The following is a 10,664-nucleotide window of genomic DNA, read 5'->3' as shown; positions in this document are numbered from 1 at the left end:
GATCCCGTAAGGCGCCCCAGGCAGCTCCAGGCCGAGGAGCATCAGGGTTCAACCAAACTGAACAAGCAATGGAGCGTCTCAAATCCTCCGGAGCGACCTGAACCTGCAGAGCATCGCAGCCGGCCCGGAGCGCCAGCCTCGTCTGGAGCAGCACTTCATGCCTTACAGAGTTCAGAGCCGGGGACAACATTACAGGCCTCAAACCACAGCATTTCATTGAAATGGGAACAACGTGTAGGCAAGTCGCTAGGGGGAAGATTCATGGGTTTAGCAAGTTAAAGCGAAGCTGTGGCTTGAAGGCAGAGCTTTCCCAAAGCCGTGGAGGGGGATTGAGACAGACAGTTCCCATTACAGTGTGGGGGAGTGATGGGTTTAAATCCCCTTGTGGGGTGGGAAAGTTCAACCTCAGTGAGCAGCAAGTGACATTTGGAATCCCGACTGCACCGGAGAGGGAGGCTGTGGCAGTGGTTCTGGGGCTAAACTGGGAGGCCTCATTTCAAGTCCCTGCAATGCCACAGAGGCCCTGGGTGAATCACTTAGGCACCTAAATTCCTTGGCTTAACCCACTGAAATCATTTAGATTTGATACATGTAGGTAGGTGCCTAAATCCCTTGGAGGAGCTACAAATTCCTGTCAGTTCTTTCTTTACTTCCACAAGGCTATTCTGTTCCAAGAAGGAACAAAAACCAAACTCCAACACTGGTTTTTGCAAAACAAAATGTAGCGTTTTCCAGACAGCCCTACTTATGCGCCATCGGCGCCAGAGTTGAAGCACCCCCGTGAGGCGGGGCGTGCGGGCGGGGGTGAGATTTCTGTGTCTGGCTGCACTTTTGTACAGAAGCCCCAACCCTGACTGCAGCCTTCGGGCGCTACCATAATACGAATCAGCACTTGGCATCTACTCATATGAATGCAGCTAACCAACGGCACAGCTTACTGGTAATCACAACAGAGCTCAAAGGCTAACTGGGACATAGAGATGGACACTCTGAGATGGTCCATCCCCAGCATGAGAAGCGGCATTTTCCAGGCATAAGCTGGCCCAATCACTGACCATGCTGGGTCTGGTCTGAGAGTCTCTATAGGCATCCAGGCATCATCTTCTGCATGTACTAAATTCATACACCCAAGGGCACTCGGGGAGGGTGGATAGCAAAGATATTAGACCACTAATCAAAACAGCTTCCTGGGGCGCTGCGTGGGGTTATTTTCCAAGAGGAGTTTAGAGACTTGGGCCCAAATCCTCACAGGTATTTAGGCATCTCTGAGCAGGGCTTAATTTGGAATGAAAAAGGTGCCAGGACTCAAGCAATTTTTTTTTTTTACATTAAAAACTGAGGCAGCAAACCCAGAGGTGCTGGGGCTATGAATTGCCAAGCCCAGAGGTGCCTGGACTCAGCACTGGCAAACTCTGGCACAAATTAAGCCCTGCCATTGAGGTTATGGGCTCTGGGGCCTGATTCTCAAGCCCATTGAGTTCAATGGGCGGCCTCAGACTGCATTCAGTGGGTTTGGGATCAGGGCCCTAGACAGGGTTTTAGAATCTCTTATAAATACAAGACACCCATTAATGTGTATCCTAGATAGGGACCAAACCAGAACCCTGGATCTAGACAGATCTGAATATTGGGGTGCCCGAAACTGGAATCCAAATGGGTTTCAGTTTGGTCCGGTCTCTATTTAAACAGAAATTTATTTGAGGATTTCTGTGCGCAAAAGCCATTTGCCAAACTCTGCAAAGCCAGAGGAAGAGACAGGAAGACGAAGACAGGAAGTGTTTTGCATAAATATAATTCAATAGCCAACCCGCCTTGCCCCACCCCAGATTGAAGGATTTCTTACATTGAACTTCCGCCGGTGCAGAATCCAAGCTCCTTGGACAAATAACTTCTTCCTCTGGCTGCAAGATGGGACCTTCAACCGGGCAGCTAGCACCTTGGCACCAGATCCCTGGCGCCTAGCGTCAGATTCATCCCTAAAGCCAAGACAGATGCTTCCTGGGCCATGTCCTTTTTCTCTGCTTTCAGGCATGATGTTCCTGAAGAGCAGAAACTGGAGGAAAACTAGCAGCCTTACAGCGAGGAGGAGAAAATTCACCTCTGTGCACACAGAGGCAGTGTGAGGTCTATGCAGTACTGAAGTGAGGGTTGCCGAGTGTTCAAAAATTATGACCCCATTCCTCCCACCCCATCCAAAAAAACATGAGATTATCTTAAAAAGAATGAGGTTTTTAAAAATACACTGTAGGGTCTTTTTCTTTGTCTTCTGGATTCTTGATCCTTTAGGGTGCACTCAAGTCACCTTTTCAAGCTTTTCTCTGAACCCACGAGGGTGAGAAACTGACTTTATTTTTTAAATGAACAATGTAATCCCAGGACTCCAGGAGCTGGGGCTTTAAGACAAACACCAAATAATGTGGAGAGTTGGCATGATGGGAAGCCCTACTTACAACCTCAAAAGCCCTCTGCACAGGGATGAGGAGAAATTCTTACCAAGCTCTATGCTAGAGACTCTGTAGAACAATTCTTATTTGCACCAGTGTAAATCTGCAGTAACGCCATTGCCCTTAGCAGAAATATTCTGGATATACCTAGGTGTAAGAGGGCAGATTTTGGCTTTCTTCCTCAGCCAGGCTTTTAGCAGGGGCAGGAAATGAGTCTTCCTCCATGACTCTGATCCCACAAAGATTCAGGCTGAGATATCTGCTTACATTTGCCACGGGTCCTACTGAAGGCATGGGCCTAAATCTTGTGCTGGACATTTACAACACTATCTCATCATTTAAATAAGATCATATTCAATTCCATGATTAGATCCATCTTTGTGTGCGAGAGAATGTGCCTCAGTAACACACATCTAGAGCCGGATCCGTATCTCCTGTAGACAGAAGAAAAATCTGATGCCAAATTGCAGAAGGGTTCTGGCTGTGAAAACACAATGCGAGGGGTGAACCTGAGAGAGGAGATCCTTATTTTTTTTCACCCCTAGGAATCTGCTGGATCCCCTTAACACTAGGAGCATTCTAGGAACAACTATTTAGTCAGGTTGGTTTTTGTTTTTAAATTTAAGTTAAATGTAGTTTCTTGTTTTGACAGCTGCCCCCGGTGCCTCTGCCAGTATTTATGGTTTTACATTTTCCTGTTTTAAAAGCTCCCGTTTGCCTCTCCCCTGTTGCCCGGTGAAAGACCCACAGAAACAGAGGCCTGTATTTTACAGACATTTAGACTAGCGATTAATCTTACTCAGAGGAGGATTATGATTTCAGGATCTGGCCCCAATTTACAGCACTGCGCTGTTCCTGAACCACGCCATGTGTGGACACTTTTATTCCAGAAGAGTGCCTTGTTCCAGTTTAGCTATGTCTACATGACAGCCGCACAGCTGCGCCAGTGTAGTCCGTAGCACAGACACTTCCTCCATGGACACACGGGGCTTTTTCATCAAGATAGTTAATCCACCTCTCAGAAAGGTGGTGCTTAGGTCAATGATCACTTGATGGTTACCTGTTCTGTTCATTCCCTCTGGGGCACCTGGCATTGCCTGCTGTCAGAAGACAGGATACTGGGCTAGATAGACCTTTGATCTGACCCCGTATAGCCGTTCTTAGGTTCTTATGATGGAAGAATTCTTCTGTTTAGGTCCATCTAACTCCATTGCCCAGGATGTGATTGTTTTCACTGCCCTCTGCAACGTAGCCATTGTATAAGTATAGAGCAGGCCTACAGGGCCTAAGCTGGCATTGTCTGCTAGTATAGACATACCCTGCAGCAACGCACGTGTTTGTTGGTGTAAGGATTCAACCCCTGGGAATGACAGAAGCACTCTTCCATCCACATAGCTGTGTCTACACTGGGTTTTCTTTCAGACTAACTATGCCACTGGGGGGGGGGGGTTTCAACCCCCTGGTTGATTCAGCAATGCCAGTAAACCAGGCCTTAATGCAATCTGGAACAAGGTATTTGTCTTCCTGTAGTAAGAGGATCTACGCATGGAGTTTTTCAGGACTAGTGCTGCACTTTACATTCACCCCTTCCCTTAATCCAACTTAACTTTCAAAAGTAAATAAGCCTTAAAGCACCTTTATACAGGGTTAAGTGCATCCCCAATTGAGATTATGTGGGTACAGCTATTTTCACTTTAAAAACCTCACACCCCTAATTGAAGTGGTTATACCAGTACAGAAACTGGGTACAGGCCAGGCCTTAGGGAAGTGTTTGTGGGAAATGTACAAGGGGCTATGAAAGAATCTGGGGGATCATGAAAAAAGAAATTTGATCCCGGTTTTAGGCTCCCACATTGTTGTTGGGATCTATGCAGGGGGAGCCTCTGACTGGCAAAGAACTCCAGCCAGGGACCACTGCAGGGATTTCTGGATGTAGAAGGCAAAATAGAGAGATGGTTTGACGGGTTGAGAAAACCACTGGCAGATCAACATGTCCTGGGATCAGGGTAGTTTGAAAGGTTTAAAAAGGGGGGTGGGGGAATCCAAGGGAAGGAAAATGTAGGGTCTCACTTTTCTCCTCACAGTAAAAACCCGGGGTTGTGCTTGAAGTTGGCTTTTTAATTGCCACGTTAAAGAGAAACCCTGGGGATTTACTTCCAATTAATCTCAGGATGGGGCCCAGTAAACAATTCCCCCAACCCCTTCTCAGGGAGAAAATTAATTTCCAGCAAGCAAGGTGGGAGGAGGGGAAAGAGATATCAAATTAATTAACTGAGAAATTTCCCCTCCCTCCTCTAAACCTCTCAGACAAATAGTCAGCAGATAACATGCTGAGTCAAAGGGGGAGGGGAGGAACCCAGGTTAATGGTTTGTAAAGCGAGCCAGTGGCTCCTGCTCTTAAGGGAAAACTAGCGAGCACTGTTCACGTTGAAATAGTTTTTGGCAATTCCAAAGGTTAAGCAATATTTTAAATAGACTTTGTTTTAACCGTTTGTATTTTATTTTATTCTTAGCAGCTCTGTTGGCCAGTCCCCGAGAGATCAAAGCTCTGGGCATTTCCAAGGGGAAATAAGGAAAAACCCCTGAGGAATGATTCCAAAAGACACACGTGGATTTTCTCAGGGAGTCGCTGATCCGGCAAAGACCGATGTACCCGTTTAGCCAGAAGCACGTTTTTCTGTTTTCCAGCCGACCCTGTCCAGACTAGGGCCACGAGGCAAGTTTCTCACCTGGCACGTGAGAACTGACACGTTTTTAAACGTCAGTCGGATCAGTCGCTCCCAGGGAGAATTCGGCACCTGCCTAAAGCTTGGCAGAGGCGAGGAAACTTAACGCTGCGGGGGCGTTTTCCGGGGAGCTCCCGCGCCCTGCTCTGCCCAGCGTCACCTTCACCCCCCACCCCCTTGAGATGTCGCTTAATACCCGAACAAAGGAGCGGAAGGGACCAGCGCAGGGACCTCTTGTCTCTGGGTCGGATTTCCACCCCCCCACATCTCGCCCCCGCTGAGGAGGGAGAGACAGACATGGGGGGGGGGGAAGAAGGAGGGATTCCTACTCGGAGATTGGGGCGGGCGCCTTAGAACAAACAGCCCCGCTTGGAACTGATCCCACGATTTTAAAATGCCCCCCCCCCGCAAGTAATTACGCCGTTAGGCGACAGGGACGTCGCCTGCCCAGATTGGGTGGCTATTAGTATTAGCAGCTTTCTCCGCGCTGCGAAACTACGCGCCGTTTACTTAAGGACAAGCTCATTCTCTAGCCAAACGCCGCGTGTGAACCCGGGCGGCGGCACGGAGCTGGGGCCGCCTCGTGGGAGACGCGCCGGCCCCGCAGCCACGCTTCTGTTTTCCTGCGGCCCTACCTAAACACGCCGCCAGCTCAAGCAGGTTCCCCTTCCCCTGCTCTCTCTCTCTTCCGACGCCTCCAAGCTGCCGGAGGTAAGTGAAGGCAGAACCTCTCCCTTAACCCTTTCCTAGCTGGGCAGGGCCGCCTGGGCCTGTTAACCCTTCGGTCGCCGGACAGAAGGAGACACTCTAAAAAGCCAGGCGTGTCGTGTCGTGTGCGTGTGTTAGAGAGAGAGATAAAAACAACAAGGAGTCCGATGGCACCTTGAAGATGAACAGATTTATTCGGCCTTAAGCTTTCATGGGTAAAAAAAAACCTCACTTCTTCAGATGCAGAAGAAATGAGGTTTTTTACCCACGAAGGCTTATGCCCAAATAAATCTGTTAGTCTTTAAGGTGATACCGCCTCCTGGTTGTTGTTGTTGTGGATACAGACTAACAGGGCCGCCTCCTGATGCTTAGTAGCTACTAATCCGGAGGACCGGAGCCCATTTTATAAACTGATTATTTGCCCTGCGCTGGGTTTTAAAATATCTCTTGCAAGATGGCAGGAGGCGATCTGCCAGCCTGGGGGCAGGGAAGGGGGAACCTTTGCCCCTTTTGGGGAGAGTGTGGATGTTTACAGGCGAGCTGCTTCCTTGAAGGGGCGGTGGGGGGGCATGTCAGGTTCTTCTGCCAGCTGGCTCGGGCTTTTAGCATGTAAACGGAGAGTGGAACCGCTTTGCGCAAGGGCCGGGAGTTTGAGGGTTAAACTTTGTCCGCTTGAGAGCAGAGCGCCGACCTAAAGCGACGCGTTGCTCCATTTCTACGCTCTTAGGACGAGCTCTGGGGAAGGTCCCTCTGGCGCAGGACACCGCCACGGGCCGGGGCGCGGGCGAGGGCTGTGATGTCTGGTTGGAAAGGATCGATTCGCGTTTATACTCGCCAGCCGCCGTCTCGGATCTGGTGATCCGAGCCAAGCCGCTGTAATATTTAAAAAGTCCCACGTCATCTTCAAAAGAAAAGCCGATTAAGTTGGCCTGGTTTGAACTCCTGGGGGGGGGAGGGCAGGAGGAACCCGCTTTAGCTCTGCGCTGTAAGTTCTATCCCTCGGGCTCAACCAAATGCCCCTCTCCTAATTTTGAGTCTGCGGCCACTATTTTAAACGGGTCCTTTGCAGCCACTCGAGCCAAGAAGTCTTTCTTCTACGCCGTATCCTCTTTGTTCCCCAGTAACTCCCCGGCTTGAGAAGTGGGGGCGTACGATCCGTTTTTTAAATGAGAGATTCCGAAGCGATGTCTATTTGGAGACATCCAGTCCAGGCCCTCGATTCGTCTCTTTAGTGCGGAGCAGGTCAGAAGAAGGAGCGGAGACGCTATTAGACATCACAGCAAAATCGTGACAAAGACCCCCGGGGTTTTAAAGCGCCCTTGTCAGTGCAAAAAATAACATAAAAATAAAAAAAGCTTTTAAACTGTTTTCATGTGTTGAGCTGCTACCCGCATGAAGCTGGGGGAGAAGGGAACCGATCTAAGCGCTGAACCCTTCTTAAAGATCACTGCTTAGAAAGAGCCAGTTCCCTCCCTTTCCAGGGGCCGGATTTCAAATCCTCGGCACCTGGCCTCGGGATTCGGTTTACACGGGAGCTCAGTTCCCACGGAGGCACCGAAAGGAAGCCGGATTTGCCAAAGAACTGCGCGGGTTGCTTGTCTCAACGGGCGCTGAGCGCTTTAGACAATCTGCCTCCTCTACCGGCGCCTCGCTGGGCTCCGAGAGTTTCTCCCCTGCCTTGGGAGCAGAGCCCCCCGGGACGGGGTGGTATTTTTATGTCATCCCCCTCACCCAATTTCCGCGATCTCTGAGCCCAGCCGTTGGCTTTCCCCACTGGAGGACTCTTCTGCTACCTGCGAATCATTTACCGAAATGGCCAGGCGGGTTACAGCTCCAGTTCTCCAGTGGAAACATCTGCCCCTCCGCTGGATTTTCCCCTCCTCCGTCTCCCTCCTCTTTAACCCCCACCCCCCTTTTTTCTTCGCTTATTAACCGAGACATTTTCAACGGCTGCAAATTGCTCGCAATTACTCCAATTGAAGGTGGGGGGGGGAGCCTTAATTTAGCAGCCTCTGTCCAAAATTACTATAATTGCTCCTCCATTTCATACGAACAGTCGAGTATCTTAAAACAGCCGCGAGGTTTGTTTGTGCAGATGTTAAGGGGGTTGGGACATTTAAACCCCTTCTCCCCACGTTTCTCCTGAACCAAAAAAAAACAAACTACAAATAAAATCTGGGTGTTCACGTTGTTGGGTCCTGGTAACACGCTGTTTTTGCTGCTCTTTAGTTACGCAAGAGTGCAAATGCGCAGCGGTTTATTTTATTGCTCTTTAGTTACCCGAGGGTGCGAATGCGCCGCGGTGTATTTTGCGGTGTATTTTGCTGCTCTTTAGTTACGCAAAGGTGCGAATGCGCAGCGGTGTATTTTGATGCTCTTTGGTTATGCAAGGATGTAATGCGCCGCGGAGTATTTTGCTGCTCTTTAGTTACGCAAGGATGTAATGCGCCGCGGAGTATTTTGCTGCTCTTTAGTTACGCAAGGTTGCAATGCGCCGCGGTGTATTTCCCTCTCCCTGCAGCCGATCGTTGGATCGCGAGGAAGTCGCGTCTAGATTTTGCTGCTTCTCAAACAATGTGCGACCAAACGAACCTGTTTTCACGTCCTCGCCCTTCCTAATGCGAAAGACAGAAAGTGGCTTCAGAACCCGATTTTTCCGGGGCTAGGGGATACGGATCAAAGTTTCTACAGAAGCAGACACCGCTTTAAACAAACAACATTGGCTAATCTCTCGGCTTTCCCATTAAGCGAACGCGGGCAAGAAGATCTCTTGAATCAAATCCTAAAAACCCATCAACTTGTCCTAACAAACCCACTTCGCCACATGGGGAAAAAAAAAACACCCAGCCCGACCCGAGAAGTTGCAATCGACTTTCTATTTAACTTTACAACTCGCTCTGTTGTTTAAATGAACTGACTAGCGCTCCGACGTCTGATTAATCTCCGCTCCGGAGCCGTTCCGAGCCTAGATTGCATCTCCCCATGTGCACAGCTCTGTCTTTACCTGCGGGTTTTTTTTTCTCCCAAGAGTAAATGATGTTCTGGTGCAAAGGCTTTGACATGTGAGAAAAGGGGGAATCACTGGAAGTACACGCAGGTGGGCCTGTCAAGGACGCTGGGCTGGGATAGGTAGATTTTTGGCTGTTAATAAAATGTATCTATATGCTGGACCCTATTTGCCCCGGTCTCTACAGGGTCTGGGGGATGGAGCATTGTTCCTGTCACGCATTTCCTCCAGGCAGCCTTTCCCCACCGGCTAGCTTTGCCAAGCACCCCGCTGCAGATCGGCCCAGGCTTCCAATATTACATCTGTGCGACTCTTCTTTGTTGCGGGCGCTGCGCTGGGCGCGAGTTTAGGGAACTTAGTTTTTATTTTTCGGGGTGGAAGAACCAGTGAAATCTCTCCTGCCCCGCCCCACGCAGCTAATTCTTGCTCTAACCGCTTAGCACCCCGACTCATGAATGCATTCCCTCTTTCTATTTTTGCATGATCATTTGCAGTCAAATCTGAGGACCCACCGGTCGCCGGAGGCTTCCAGGATCCTTGTGCGGCTTCCCCAGCACAGGAACAAAGAAATCAGTGCCACTGGGGGAGGAGGGCTGCTTTTACTACAGTGTTTCATCCCCCCTGCCCCCAGGGACCCAATGGACAATCCAGCGCTAGCCTGTCTCCGCTGGCACCTATCCGGACGTTGAAGTTGTCTAAACTACCGGGCCTTGACAGAAGCTAGAATTCAGGTGACAATCAAATTCCTTCCGTTGGTTTAAGAGGGATTCTTCTAAGTAGACCCTCAAAATGTAGCGGGGTGAGGAGAGGGCCAGGCATTTTGCAAATTTTAGAATCAATAAAATGGGTCAATTAAAAAGGTCAGTGACTTCAGCGTTAAAACCAGCTCGCACCTGCCCTCTTTGCATCCCGAACTGCGCCTGGGCACTACAGGGTGAAACTGACCAGGAATGACTCCCGAGTCCAGTGAAATTGACTCGTCTGTTCGCGCTGTGAGGAATGAAAATCTGTGCGGGTTGGTACAGCACCGAGCACCATGGGGCCCTGGTCCACGACCCGGGCTTCTAGTCGCTATGGTAATAATAATACATAATAGCGACCGGTTCTACAGGGGTCGGATTCTCCGTTATTTACACCTCTGCAGAGCTGTTTAAAAGCTACCTAGTGGGCGTGGGTCGCATTTTACCTCCGTTTTGAACTGGAGTGTACACGTGCGAGAGGCCAGATTCAATGATCTCCTCTGGTGAAACTGTATCCGCGACCCCGCCAGGTGCAGAACCAACGAGAACCAGGCCCCCGGCCTTTTACCGGGTTCTCCTTTTCCCTAAGAAGGTCTCAGCAACACAGGTAGAGACATCGCTATTTCTAACCTGCGCTTTTGGTTCTCAGCTTGTCTCCAAGGGCTGTACAGGGGGCTGACAACGAGTCGGTGGTCTGGGCTGTTTGAAAACAAGGAAGTTTTCCATGAGCATGTGAAAGTAAAAAAGAGGGGTCCCCGAAGCTCCCCTTTCCCTGGCATCTGTCTGCGTCGTGAAGGCATTATCTATCCATCCCCTTACACATCTATCTAACCATCCCTTACACATCTATCTATCGATACATCTATCCCCATACACCCACTCTATCTATCCATCTCCATACACACCCCACTATCTAATCTATCTATCTATCTATCCCCATACAGCCCTGCCTGCCTGCCTATCTATCTCCAGCCACCCCCCTGTATCTATCTGTCCCCATACACACCCCTCTATCTATCCATCTCCAAAAACATCCCTC

The sequence above is a fragment of the Gopherus evgoodei genome, chromosome 23 (genome assembly GCF_007399415.2).
Source record: "Gopherus evgoodei ecotype Sinaloan lineage chromosome 23, rGopEvg1_v1.p, whole genome shotgun sequence".
Lineage (NCBI taxonomy): Eukaryota > Metazoa > Chordata > Testudines > Testudinidae > Gopherus > Gopherus evgoodei.
Note: the sequence above shows the minus strand (reverse complement) of the source record.